This window comes from Myotis myotis, unplaced genomic scaffold (assembly GCF_014108235.1).
Source record: "Myotis myotis isolate mMyoMyo1 unplaced genomic scaffold, mMyoMyo1.p scaffold_m19_p_4, whole genome shotgun sequence".
NCBI lineage: Eukaryota > Metazoa > Chordata > Mammalia > Chiroptera > Vespertilionidae > Myotis > Myotis myotis.
In genome coordinates this window covers 18,591,522-18,606,807 of record NW_023416346.1, presented here as the reverse complement: position 1 = coordinate 18,606,807, position 15,286 = coordinate 18,591,522, and the positions used below count along the sequence as shown (strand labels likewise).

At 37.2% G+C, this 15,286-nt stretch overlaps 1 non-coding gene across 1 annotated transcript; it reads right to left on the bottom strand.

Annotated features, from left to right (window-relative positions):
* Nucleotides 1–411: 411 nt before the first annotated feature.
* LOC118654817 lies at nucleotides 412–519 on the bottom strand. Its single transcript, XR_004967082.1, has one exon. It is a non-coding gene; the product is annotated as a U6 spliceosomal RNA (small nuclear RNA).
* Nucleotides 520–15,286: the final 14,767 nt, after the last annotated feature.

Here is a 15,286-nt window from a genome sequence, read left to right as displayed (position 1 = left end):
GAAGAATGTATATTCTGTGACTTTGGGGTGAAATGTTCTGAAGATGTCAATTAATTCCATTTGGTCTACTGAGTTATTTAGGATTGATGTTTCTTTGCTGATTTTTTGTTTAGAGTTTAGAGGATTTGTCCAGTGGTGTTAGTGGGGTATTAAAGTCCCCTACTATGACACTATTGCTGTCAATCTCTCCCTTGATATCCTCCAGAAGTGTTTTTTTTTTTTATGTATTTGGGTGCTCCTGTATTGGGTGCATATATGTTTACCAGAGTTATATCTTCTTGTTGAGTTGCTCCCTTTAGTATTATGAAGTGGCCTTCCTTATCTCTGTTTATGGCCTTCACTTTGAGGTCTAATTTTGTTTGGACATAAGTATTGCTACCCCAGCTTTTTTTAAAAATTTCTTTTCGCCTAAAAAATATGTAACGCTTCACAAATTTGCATGTCATTCTTGCACAAAGGGCCATGCTAATCTTCTCTATATCGTTCCTATTTTAGTATATGTGCTGCTGAAGCAAGTACTAATTTCTTTTTTATTCGTTACCCTAGGACATGCTTAGAGAGAGAGAGAGATAGAAAAATGTTGATCTGTCGCCTCCCATATGTGCTCCAAGTGGGAATCTAATCGGTAACCTTTAGGTTCATAGGACAACACTCAACCAACTGAGCCAATCTGTCTGGACTTTTTCCTCCCACCCCACCCCACCCCCACTTTAAGACTGCCCAGTGCAACCTGGTTTTTGTGAGTTTCTTTTTTTTCAATTGATTATTCCAAAATAGATGTCTTAGAGTAGTTTTTCCCAGCCCAATAATGGAATCAGTATGCAGTTGAGTGAATTATTGAACTAAGATGGAAAAAAGAAGGGAGAAACCAGATATTAAAGAGTAAACATTTGATTGCTAGGATTCTTAGAAATATGCTTTACATAGAAGCTGCATGATGCAAATCGAAGTGTGCTACTTTCTGCACCTGTTATCAAAGTCTGTGAAAGGTTGGAATTATTCTCCTATTTTATTCAGTACTCTTTGTTCCTATTTTGACTATTGAAAAGTATCACAGATGCATATTTGAGGATCATAATACCACCCATTACACAGTAAAGCTCAGTACATTGGCAGTATACACATTGTCACTGAAGGAGGGAGAAATTGTTAAGCTTTATTAATGTAAGTCTTATAATTTCAGTAAATTCAAAAGGCCCTTTGAGGTTGTTCTAATTTATCTTCTCCCTGTCCAAGAAGCATTGGAACTTTTCCTTTGGAAGGTTACTTTTACTTTCCTTCTCAGAAAATACTCCAAGAAGTTTCTATTCCATTTTTGTTATTCCATAATTTGTGTTTTCAATTATGTCTATGAATATTTTAATTGATATTTTTAATAAAAATATGTAGACATACTTATAGCCTAATGGGAGAGACAAGACATTAAAGAATAACTAAAGTAATCATTTCAAATATAGTACTCATGAATACTCATTCTGGACCAGGCACTGTATTGAGTACTGTTCATGTAATAAGAACCACAATAACCCTATGAGGCAGATATTAGTATTATCCTCATTTTTAGATTACATAATTGGGAGATTGGAGGGAATTGTGAGGATATAAGAACACAACTTAAAATTTGCTCCATTTGAGTCATCCAGGTTTTGCCTCAGTGAGAATGAGAAGTAGAAATATCCTTGATATCAAGACAATTCTCTGTGAATGAACCAGAATTCTTTTCAGTGGCTCAGTGAAAATAGACTCTTCTAGAACCGGAGAGTCCCTCCATCCCTACAGAATCAGAGGGCAATATCCTTAGGCTAGACGGCTTATTTTGCCATCACGGGGGGCTTGGAAATAGATGTCTTTTCCAATTTCATACTCAAAGCTCTAGGTGCACCACAGATTTTTCTAATTCATCTAGCATTGTGGTTAATTGCACAGACTCTGGAGATAGAGTGCATGAGTTTATAACGCAGCTCTTGCTTTTTTGTTGTTGTATGTCCCTAGCAAAGTTACCTACTTTCTCTGTGCCTCAGATTCTTCATTTGTAGAATAGGGTTTATAATGGTTCCTACCTTATATGTTTGTTGCAGAAGCTAGGATATGCCTGGCTGGGAGTAGGTACTCAATAAATGGTATCTGTTATTTTACATATCTTACTAAGGTATGGTTCTCACTTTTCCTTGAACTTCTTTTTATTTTCAGACTCTATCATTTTGTAGGAGTAACTAAACTCCATGTGTAACTATAATGTGTTTTCTCTACAAACCACTAAAGCAACCATGCTTAGTTGGTACAGTCTGCCGTCTTCCTTTACATTTTGCCACCTTCATATTTTATTTGGATCCACTTGTATTTCTGCCATTAAGTAGTCTATTTGCCTGGTGCATGCAAGTAAATACTCAGAAAGAATGATGTGTTCATTTAGAAAGAACACCCATTTGAATTTCATACTCCACAACTGTCCCATAATTGAGAATCACTGAAGAATCTTCCGTACAAGATACTGTAGAATGTGGGAGGAGTGTCCATTAATGAGTCGCAAGAATCATGTAACGATTCTCTTTATTCCACAGATATTTTGGAAGAATACTATACCACAGACTCTCTGAAAGACACTGGGGATACAGTAATGAAAAAAAATATTCTTGCCATTTAGAATTTTGTACTCTAGTGGGGTACAAGTTAGTTAGCAAATGAATAGAACAGAGTGTGGCAAGTTCTATAATGAAAATAAGCAAAGGCATTGTGGGGAATCTGGAGGAGGTCCTAGTCCAGACTCCTGTTAAAAGCTGTTCAGCTTAGAGAATGAGCAAAGCCCCTCACAGAGCACTGATTCAGGCCCACCTCCCCTCACTCTTGCAATATTGTAGTAGCCTTGCAACTATTCTTCATGATTCTACCAACTGCAATCCATTTTTTGGCAGAATTGTGGTGAATTTATCAAAAAGATATTGGCAAACAAAAATGATAAAATCAAACCAAAGCAGCATGTTTGTCAAAATTGAATTATTTCCTATAATTGTGTAACTATATGCACACAAAGATATATACAGATACATGCAGACACATACACACAGTTAATTTTGTGTACCCTGAGGCAATTTTTGGAATGTGTTCCTGTGCTTTTATGCATTTCTGGTCATTTATCCTTCTTATAAAAATATTTTTGGTAATTTTTATAAATGATGGGAAATTTTTGCAGTTGTCTTTATATTTGTTAATATAATTTATTCATATTTGAATTAACAAAGTTTAATTCATTTTCCAATTATACCAGCTCTCCATATTTTATAATGTTGCTTGCATTTTAAAATTTTTACCTCTGGCTCTAAATGAATTGTCAGGAAATAAAGTGGTCAAAAGCAATGTTACCATCAGCTAGTTCATTTATTAATTACTTCTATTCATCTCAAGGTGATTGTAGAGAATGTTTGCCATTATCACAATATTTGTTTCTATTTTCTAGGTAATTTGTCTTTATTAAATTTGAGTCATTTATTTTTAGTCAGGGAGGTTTGCTTTACCTATTTAGTATTTTAAACCATTGTAAATTGTTGTGTTTTTTAAAATTTTGATTTTAAATAGCGGTAATAGTCTTCATAACAAAGAAAAACAAAAAGACATTTTCTAGTTGGAATAAGAGTTTCAGTAACTTGGTTCTGGGATAGTTTTGAAACAGGCATTACATTCCTAAGTGTTGGTTTAGCATTAACATCAAAATATGAAATATAGAGATGATAAATTAGTTCTGTATATCTCTTTTTATTTGTTCATCCTTACAATAGCAATAGACATTTTACATCTTTGACTATACTTAATTAGATGTGCTACTCCCTTAGATTGGCCAATCATAGTGAATAGAGATAATCTAGATAGGATCTGGTAAATACTGACCCAACTGCTACCTGGAAACATCCGTTTTTCTGGCAATTCATTGTGTCAGCTTATCTGCCATTTCAACCACTTGTTTTCAAACAAAAAATTATATTTCTTTTCTACTATCCCCAGAGTTCACAACTCAAAACCTGTCACCAACACTATTTCTTGCTCAAAAAATCTACGACCTCATTCGCAGGATAAATTGCCTTTTTTTGGCTTAGCATTCAGCATTGAGTGCATAAGAGATACTCAATTACTTTTATTGGTCATAGATAATAGTTTTTAGTGTGCTTAACATATGGTAGTCACTGTACTAAGTACTTTTCATGGATTATGTTATTCAATCCAACAAAGTGACTCTATGTGGCAGGTTCTATTATTACCCTCCCTTTCAGATAAAGAAATGGGAACTCAATGAGGCTAATAACCACCCCAAGGATACCTTGAATAGGAACCATCCTCTCTTAGAGTTTCATTATTTACATTACTTTCTATTATATATTACCAGTTACTATATCCTCTATTTTACTTCCTCTCTCTATAAATTTGTCTATTCTAGGTACCTCACATAAGTGGAGTGATATAATATGTGTCCTTGCATGTCTGATATATTTCAATTTTTTCCTTTTTAAGGCCGAATAATATTCCATTGTATGTATAGACCACATTTTGTTTATTCATTCATCAATTGATAGACATTTTGGTTGTTCCTACCTTTTGAATAATCCTGCTATGAACATTGATATAAAAGTATCTGTTTGGCCGAAACCGGTTTGGCTCAGTGGATAGAGCGTCGGCCTGCGGACTGAGAGGTCCCAGGTTCGATTCCGGTCAAGGGAATGTACCTGGGTTGTGGGCACATCCCCAGTAGGAGATATGCAGGAGGCAGCTGATCGATGTTTCTCTCTCATCAATGTTTCTAACTCTCTATCTCTCTCCCTTCCTCTCTGTAAAAAGATCAATAAAATATATATATATAAAAAAGTATCTGTTTGACTTCCTGCTTTTAATTCTTTTGGATACATAATTAGGAGTAAAAATGTTAATTTATATTATAATTCGATTTTTAATTTTTTGAGGAACATTCATACTGTTTTCCATAGCAGCTGCACCATTTTACATTCCCACCACAATGCACAAGGGTTTCAAATTCTCTATATCCTCTCTTATATTTGTCATTTTCTCTTGGTGTGGTATAGCATCCTAATTGGTGTGGTATGGCATTTCATGATGGTTTTGATTTGCATTTCCATAATTATTAGTGATGTTGAGCCTATTTACATGTGCTTATTGAACATTTATATATCACCTTTAAAAAATCTTTGTCCATTTGCCCATTTTAAAAATGATCTGTGTGTTTTTGTTGTTGTTGGGTTTTAATTTTTTAATACAAATATTTAAGGAGTATGATATGTGTGTGTATATATATATAGAACTGTGTTAGACACTGTGAGGGGTGAAAAGTAAGACAATTCTGACCCTTAAGACATAGTAACAGTAGGACACCTAAGTTAAATATATACAAAGAACAAATAGCTGAGAACAAGAAGTGTCCAAAGAGATATTGGCACAGTAGAGAAGGAGACAGAACATCTCTTTCAAGTGTTTTTAAAAGTAGTCAAATAAGCCTGCATGAAATCCATCAGACTGGAGATGAATTTTAATGGATGGATTATATTTAAACAGGCACAGACAGGGGAGGGAGAAGGACATTCAGGTATAAGATGTGGCATGATAAAAACAAGGATGTAGGAAACCTTTTGTCAAATTTGTGCACCAACAACTATTTCAGTTTATTCACAAAGTTGGGTAAGGTTTTATTGCAGAAGGCCTTGAATATCATGGTAACAAATTTCTAACTACTTTATTTATTTATTTTTTTTTTTCATATTCCGAGGACCACTGTGGTTTTTATTTTCATAAAGGCTCAATAGCAAGCACATTTGTAACATGACAGATTTGGATTCAATTTTCTTTTTTTTTTTTTATGGGGTCACCTATGTGCCTCCCTGATTCTTTTTTTTTTTTTTAAATTAAATCTTTATTGTTCAGATTATTACATTTGTTCCTCTTTTTTTCCCCCCATAACTCCCTTCCTCCCAGTTCCCGCCCCACCCTCCGCCCTCACTCCCCACCCACTGTCCTCATCCATAGGTGCACGATTTTTGTCCAGTCTCTTCCCGCATCTCCCACACCCCTTTCCCCCCCAGGAATAGTCAGTCCATTCCCTTTCTATGTCCCTGATTCTATTATAATCACCAGTTCATTCTGTTCATCAGATTATTTATTCACTTGATTCTTAGATTCACTTGTTGATAGATGCATATTTGTTGTTCATAATTTGTATCTTTACCTTTTTCTTCCTCTTCCTCTTCTTAAAGGATACCTTTCAGCATTTCATATAATCCTGGTTTGGTGGTGATGAACTCCTTTAGCTTTTCCTTATCTGTGAAGCTCTTTATCTGACCTTCAATTCTGAATGATAGCTTTGCTGGATAAAGTAATCTTGGTTGTAGGTTCTTGGTATTCATCACTTTGAATATTTCTTGCCACTCCCTTCTGGCCTGCAAAGTTTCTGTTGAGAAATCAGCTGACAGTCGTATGGGTATTCCCTTGTAGGTAACTGAGTTTCTTTCTCTTGCTGTTTTTAAGATTCTCTCTTTATCTTTTGCTCTTGGCATTTTAATGATGATGTGTCTTGGTGTGGTCCTCTTTGGATTCATTTTGTTTGGGGTTCTCCGCGCTTCTTGAACCTGTAAGTCCATTTCTTTCACCAGGTGGGGGAAGTTTTCTGTCATTATTTCTTCAAATAGGTTTTCAATATCTTGCTCTCTCTCATCTTCTGGCACCCCTATAATTCTGATGTTGGTACGCTTGAAGCTGTCCCAGAGGCTCCTTACACTATCCTCGCATTTTTGGATTCTTTTTTCATTTTGCTTTTCCGGTTGGGTGTTTTTTGCTTCCTCGTATTTCAAATCATTGACTTGATTCGTGCGCTCCTCTGGTCTGCTGTCGGGAGTCTGTATAATATTCGTTATTTCAGTCCGTGTATGCTTAATTTCCTGTTGGTTCCCCAATATAAGATCGAGGGTCTTATTAGTTTTCTTGTAGATCTCATTAAGTTTATCGGCGGCTTCTAAACAGTTCTTGAGAGACCTTAAAAGTGTGGTTCTGAACTCTATATCTTCCATTGACAATTTTGTCCTGTTTCTTTGTCTCCGCATTTTGTTATGCTTCCTTGGTGCACCCCCTAGTGGTCTTTGTTTGCAGTCTTATAGTTAAATCTTGATTGTTGTAGCTAATTCCAGGGAGGGTTTGACCTCCAGGCCAAGTGGCTATGAGAATCAGCTGTGTCAGCAGTGAGAGAACTTCTGTCCTCTAGGGAGGTGCTAATCTGGCGTTTGCCTGAGGCTATCCGGCAAATGCCTGTGTGCAGGGCTTGGGCGGGGCGGGTCGCACAGGATCAACAGGGTGGGCCGGAGAGAGCAGTTATGGCGGCTCTCAGTCCTGTCCCCAGGGGCTCTGCCTCTCTGAGTCCCAGCACCCGCTGCAAAGCTCAGAGAGAAAGCTGCACTCGCTCTGACCGAAGCCAGACAGTCCCGCTTCTCCCGTTTGAGTCTGGGTCCCTAAAGACTCGCCAGGATCTGGAGCTCAGAGTCTGCGACTCCCTCCCGATTGAAAACGCCAACCTCGCCCTCCGCCGCCAGCCAGCTCCGTGCACTCCGCACCTCAGAATTTGACTTCAGCACTGCGCCTCCTCTGAGTGTCCGTATGCGTTTCTCTTTCCTCCTAGTTGTAGGACTTCCACTCAGCCAGCGTTCCTGTGGTTCTGGGTGATGTCCGATCCGTTTTTTAGTTTCACTTTTGAAGTAGTTGTTCAAAGCAGCAAACTCCGGTGTTAACCTATGCTGCCATCTTGGTTCTCCTCACAAATTTCTAACTACTTTAATAAGCAATAGGGAACTTGTGGAAATTTTTGAGAAAGAGAGATATGAAGAGGTTGGGTCTTAATATTTCCTCCATTTTCAAGTTTTTGTTTAGCTGGATGTCATTAGCCTCTAACAGATATTTTACACATATTCAGCATCCAATAAAAGACTGAGTGGTAGTACAGAACCCTAAGCACCAGTCATTTTCTGATGTGTTGTTTAATAGAATTTTGAATAGTCTGACTCTATACAATTACTTTGTCAAAGCTACCAATGCTTTTCTGGAATAATTAATGGGTTACCTGAGTGTGTATTTAAAGCCAATGGATTTTATGGAAACTGCAGTTGTTTTATCAGTGTGTCTTTTTTGGGACAATTAAGAAAAAAATGGGCTCTAACCGGTTTTGCTCAGTGGATAGAGCGTCAGACTTTGGACTGAAGGGTCCCAGGTTCGACTCTGGTCAAGGGCATGTACCTTGGCTGCATGCAGGAGGCAGCCGATCGATGTTTCTCGCTCATCAATGTTTCTAGCTCTCTATCCCTCTCCCTTCCTCTCTGTAAAGAATCAATAAAATATATTTAAAAAGAAAAAATGGGACCATTGCAAATAGAACACAGGACTTCAAAACAGCCCTCAATCATTTTCTGGCAAGAGGTATGAAACCCTAGTTGGTCCCAGCCTACATTCTGTGATTCAGTCCTGTGCTGGTAAATGTGAATAGTGTGGTATTTTTTGTTTGTTTGTTTTTTTCAAAAAATACACAATTCACACAGAAATCCACATAGAGAGGAGGAAATTTTTTCTTACAGTCATCATATTGAATAGCATAATTTCTTCCTTCACATACGAATAGTGTTTGTAGTTTCTAAGATCAACAGAAAGTAAGGCATTGGTGAGCTTATTTCGTGCTTAACAATGGCTTCAGCTTCATAGCATTCAGGAATAAAGCACAAAGTTATTTCCACATGTCTGTATCAAATTAAAACAACTCAGATTCACTCTAAAGGGTCAATATTTTTACCACATAAAGATGTTGTTTAGAAAAAGCAAAAATAAAAGGAAACATATTCAGAAGTTGCAATACATTGTTGTAAATAGCTAAGCGTGAAGAGTATGGCCAGGCATGGTGCTAGACATTTGACACATATATTTGTCCCCATATTCCCATGGGTTAGATGATATTCTCCTCAAATTATAGGCGAGGCCACAGTTAGGTTATGTGGTAGTCAGTCTTAACTAATGACTGATTCCAGAATCTATTGCTTAATACAATGTTTACTTTCTTATTCCTGTGACAGTTTAATTTGGTCAATAGGGGGACTCCAGACCACACAGTCATTGAGGAACTCTGAGTCCTTTGATCAAGAGATTTTACCCTCTTACAGAGCCTTGGATTTCTCTACTTGATTTTATGTACCCAACTGGCAGGTGATGAAAGGGAAAATCATGGATGATGGCTAGAGTGCTAGACATCCATCTACTTTAATATACATGCCATTAGACAAAACTCAATCATATGGACCCACCTAATTTCAAGTGGGCCAAGAATTGTGTCTGATGATGTGTCAAGAAATAGAGAATGAAAGCAGATTCCAGTGAGTACAAAAATGTTGTACTAAGTCTTTTGATTGCCAAATTTCTTTTCAATTTTCTTCCCACACATACTAGTACAACACATTAACTATATACTCCTTCCACATGCAGATAATAGCCAAAAGCCCCATCAAGTTATTGCATCCATTTCAGGTGAGGTGAGATAATCCTTTCCTTCAGGTCCAGACATGTTTCCACTTGGCTCTGTGCTTTATGAAGTAAGAAGAGAAATCACCCATTACCCATACCAATACAACTCAAGATAAAATGGCACTATCTAGCAGTTGTTTTCTTTTTACTTATGAACAAGTAAACATACTTAGAGAAGGCACATGACTTCCTTTGAGGTAGAATTGGATAAAGAGCCCAGGTCTGCTGACTGTTAGTATAATGTTAAAGGTTATATTACCTCTCTCTGTATTTGGAGCCAGTAGTTAAAATGTATGCCATTAATATGAGTCATTGAATAGGAAGAGAGCTTTAGGATCTAATTCAATCACCCATCTAATGTGCAATCTCCTGCTACTTGCCTAGTGTGTCTGTCCACTAAAAGTTCACTCAAGTCATCATAAGATCTCCTTGTAAAAGGAAGACAAATATTTGAGGCCCAATAAAGTTAGAGTTTTGGCCATAAAAGACTTCTCTGATTCTGTCAGGATCTCAGTCTGCTTGTGATAATGGAAACACCATAAGGAATTATATCAACTACAATAGCAATAACTAGTAGGATTTACTTAGACTCACTGTTTATTCAGCACCGGGGAAGTACATTATATAAATTATTTTAAGAAATCTTCACAAATCCGCATGAAAATTGTACTATTATTATTCCCAGTTTACAGATATGGAAACTGAGACTTAGTGTAAAGCCTCTTGCCAAAGTTACTCAGCTAGGAATTAGTCCAGTCAGATTTCAACACAGGCCTATCTTTCACTGAAACTCGTGCTTCTATGTACCTATGGCAGTTATGTAGCTTGGTGTCTGCCTTAAGAAATGCAGTAGTGCTGGCCAGGGGTGATAACATGACATTTGTCTGATGTTTCCGTAGGACACGGGGGAAGAAATGAGGGGCAAAACACTGCTGCTGAGTGCTGATGCCTTAAAAGTACAGAACAGGTTATGTTCATCTTGGTGTCACAATCACTAATAATTAATGTAGGGTCAGACTTTTTGAAAATTTCAGTGTGTAGTGTTGGAGTTGAAATTACAATTTACCCAACATACTTTGGAGAGGAATTCCATTCCTCTGTCAGTGATTGCATGCTTGGTCCTTTCTCATGTTTTATGCTGTAATGGTTAAAGATGGGGTACAACGGTAGTAAGATGACTTAAAATAGCATCTTTTCTGATACAGAAGCTTCAATTGTGTTTCCAAAAGTTGGATAATAGCAGGTGATGCAAATGTATGCACATGTATTCCCTTCAAATAATTTTCTATCAGTAAACATAATTCTTAGGTTGTATGTATTCAGAGATTTTTCATTTGATCTTTAACACAAATAGAGTGGAACAATCTAAACACAACATTCTTTATTTCTGAAAGTCCCTGGAGCTCACAAATATATGACAATTAGATTCATCCCCATTTCTGAAAAATCTAAATTTATTGGGAAGGATTTTAAAAGGGAAAGGATGTAGAGCAGATGGCAGAGCAGGAGTGAAAGATTTTGCATGCAATTCTTCTGTCTGTTTCTATCACTCACTAGGCTCTAGTCACACTGGCTTTTCCATTTTATGAACACACACTGAGATCACACATGCCTCAATTGGTGTCATCTCAGGACCCTTACCTCTTCTGTTCCTTTTGACTGGGGTGCTCACCCTTCACATCCTTGTATAGCTGAGTCCTCCTTATTCTACTGGAAGAGAATTCTAGGACCAGCAAGTGTCAAAGACCTTGGTGTATTTCCTATTCTATTAAAGCTGGTTTTGACTACCTGGGAATATTTGACAATGTATGAAGTCATTTTTGTTTGTAACAACTAGGGTTAATTTCTGTGCTACTGGCATCTGGTGGGTGGGGGACAGGAATTCTGCTTAGCCCTGAACAGTGTGGGTCAGTGGTTATAGTGCGGGCCATGCATTGAAGGACCATGTGTTGGATTTCTGGTAAAAGGCACATGCATGGTTGCAGGTTCAAGGCCTGGCCTGGGTCTGGGTGCATGCAGGAAGCAACTAATCAAAGTGTCTTTCTCACATTGATACTTCTCTCTCTCTCTCTCTCTCTTTCCCTCCCTCCCTTCCACTCTCTCTAAAAATAAATGTAAAAAATGTTCTGGGGTTCCTTAGCCTGTTTGCCTCGGTGGTTAAGAACATTGGATTCTTAGCATGTACCTCGGTTTCAGGCTCAATCTCTGCCCTGGTTAGGGCATGTATAGGAGGAATACAATGCATGTGTCTCTCTCACATCAATGTTTCTCTCTCACAATCTCTCCCCTTCCCTTCCACTCTCTCTAAAAAAAATCAATAGAAAGAAAATATCCTCAAGTGAGGATTAACAAAATATATATATATATATATATATATATATATATATATATATATATATATAGCCTGGGGTAAGAATTAACAACAACAAAAAAAGTAAGAATTCCGCTGAGCATTTTACAATGCACAGGACAGCCCACCATAAGAAATAATAAATTACCCAACACCAAATCTCAATAGTGCTAGAGCTGAGAAAAACTCTGGTGTAAGCTGTAAAGTTCATGAGAGTTGGAATTGTGTCTGCTGTATTCATTATTATGAATAGTGCCTGGCACAATGAGTATGTGTGGACTGAATAAATAAATGGATAGGTAAAGATAAAGAAAGGTGAAAAAAGAATACCTGAGTCTAAATCCTGTCCTTGTGTTAGGCTAGTGTTAAGACAGGCTGTTCTGTGCTGCTGTGCTCTAAGATGACAAGTGAGTTCAAGGCTGCATATCCCCAAAGAATGGGAGTAGGTTAAGGCCAAACTCTAGGTACACGAGGTCAGACAACTGTAGTCATGAAAAAATAAGAGCTTCTTGCACTACACTGTACTGGCCCCTGATGTCTTCATTTTCTGGTCATCTCTGTATGAGAGCTGAAATGAGAAAGCAGAGCATCTCTTTGTTCAACGTCAATAGAGAGCATGAGGGTAAGGCAACTCAAAATTTTGGCTATTCCACACATCTGCTAATGACCAGGAAAATGCTACAAGTATTTCTTAGCAAGTAGGCAAATTCACAAATACAGAATCCATAAATAATAAAGAACAACTGTATCTCCATTGATATGTCTTCTCTGGTTAATTGGAAACTCAAAGCTGAGAATTCAATTCATTGTTCTATTAGGGTTGTTCTGAGAGCTCCTCTTAGCGCTAGAAACTTCAGACTTTGGATCTACTTGGTAAAGATTAATATGAATAGGCAAGGTTATGACTTATAACCTTTTCTTCCTCACAAACATGAATAATGCCTTTGTTTTCTATATATTAAATGTGAAGGTTGAATGAGGTGCATATAAGTTAATTTCTATATATGTGTATAATTTTTTGTGTTTGCTATAACAAATTATCACAAACTTGATGGTTTAAAACAACAGAAATTATTCTCTTATAATTCCACTAGCCAGAAGTCCAAACTCAGTATTAGTGGGCTGAAATCAAAGTGCTGGAAGGGTCATATCGCTTCCTTAGGCTCTAGGAAAGAATTCATTCCTTATCTCTTCTACCTTCTGATAGCTGCCAACAATCACTGGTTTGTGGCCACATTGTGTCAATCTTCAAGGTTAACATCTTCAAATCTCTCTCTGCTGCATCTTCACAAATCTTACTTTCTGCTTTAGGTATATGTCTAATTTCTCTCTCCTTCCTTCTTATGATGTATGTGATACCATTTAGGGATCACCTGGAAAATCCAGGATAACCTGCCCATCTCAATATTTTTAACTTAATTACATCTTCAAGGAAACATTTTCTTTATGAGGAAATATTTAGATTCCAGAGATTTGGACCTGATGTATCTTGGTGAGCATTATTTGATTGAGCCAATTGTAGTAACCATCATGACTTTTATGTCTCTTGACAAAGTTAAAGATGAGGCCCTAGAAGCCAACAGAAAGTGTATGGTCCATGGTGATTCTACACATATTTCTATTCACATGAGCTATCAGACTTGGTCTTTACCTGAAGTTATGGAGCTTTATCTAGGTGGGTTGTGGTCATTATAAATGAGATCAGTGTGTTTCAGATAAGATTTAGTGTACAGTTGGGCTATGCTCTTGTCAACAATCTGATTAACATGCAAGGCATCCTTATGGGAAGACCTGATAACAGCAATTCCTCTAAAGCAGTGGTTCTCAACCTGTGGGTCACGACCCCTTTGGTGATCGAACGACCCTTTCACAGGGGTCGCCTAAGACCATCGGAAAACACATATATAATTACATATTGTTTTGGTGATTAATCACTATGCTTTAATTATGTTCAATTTGTAACAATGAAAATACATCCTGCATATCAGATATTTACATTACAATTCATAACAGTAGCAAAATTACAGTTATGAAGTAGCAACAAAAATAATTTTATGGTTGGGGGTCACCACAACATGAGGAACTGTATTAAAGGGTCGCAGCATTAGGAAGGTTGAGAACCACTGCTCTGAAGTCATCTGACAATGAGTTTTCACCTGCTACAGATTCCCCAGGGCAAATGTCTCAGAGAAGTGACATAACAACTCTAGCCCCCACAATTAAAGTGAAGTCTATTGTGGTATATTAACATGTTAATAGGCCAAAAAACGGATACTACACTGGCCTAACATTAATTAACAAAATAAACTGATGAATGGAGAGGATCCAGAGACATTGAAGCATGGAACAGAGTGAGGAATATCATAGTGAAGGTGGGGGAGAGTGGATGGGTGGGATTGTAATTCAACAATATTGTGTCAGAGGGCTGAGAAGCCATATTCAGGCATTTTCATCCAATAGACTTCACTGTTATAGCAGAATTAATTGACAAGTTCTTTCAATTCAAGAAATTGCTTGCTACCTAATAGCTTGAGAGAACAATGTCATTAAACTGACAGCAGGCAAGCATTTCTTCAAAAGACAATTTAGCAGAATAAATAAGAGTTTATCTTGTCCTCTGTCTGAGAAAAATATACGTACAAAAATATTAAAATTTCCAGTGACTCCAGATCTAAGCTCTCTTGGGTTTGGATTAAAGCCAATAGCCGTGTCCCTATTCTTCTACTCACTTGCCCAAATAGCTTTTTCTTTGGGTCCCAATTAGCCCTTACACAAAATGGTATTATTGAACTAGATGTTATCTAAATATCCTTTAATTGAAAGAGCTGGCTTTTTGAAATCTAAAAATGATTATATTAAGCTATATCAGGATACTGGTTATCTGGATGAAATGTAAAAAAAAATGATAACTCTCCAGTCCTGAACTTAGGTCCAAAAAGCAAACTAAACACCTACAGAATGTGGGGAACACAGCTTAATATTGATGAATGGAGTTGATGGGAAGACCTTTTAAGACTGGAAAAATCACAAGGGTCACTATATTGTGCAGCCACTGAAATATTTCTTCCCATTCTTCAGATATACCACTTCAGAATTATGTTATCTAGATTGAGAGAGCACTCGTATGACCATGTTGGTTTGACAATAGGCATCTGAGATGGACAATTGGCTGGAGAAGAGAAGACTCCAAGAGAATGTGAATTCTATCTTTAAATATGTTAAGTGTTTTTTGCCCTTCAATATTTGCCCTTTCCAACTTTCTTCACTCTCTTGCACTCTGGATTCTGATAGGATTCATCCAATGAGAGGAACCAGGAAGAGATTGCTAGGGAGGAGTTGGGAAAGTCAGCATATATATATATATATATATATATATATATATATATATATATATAT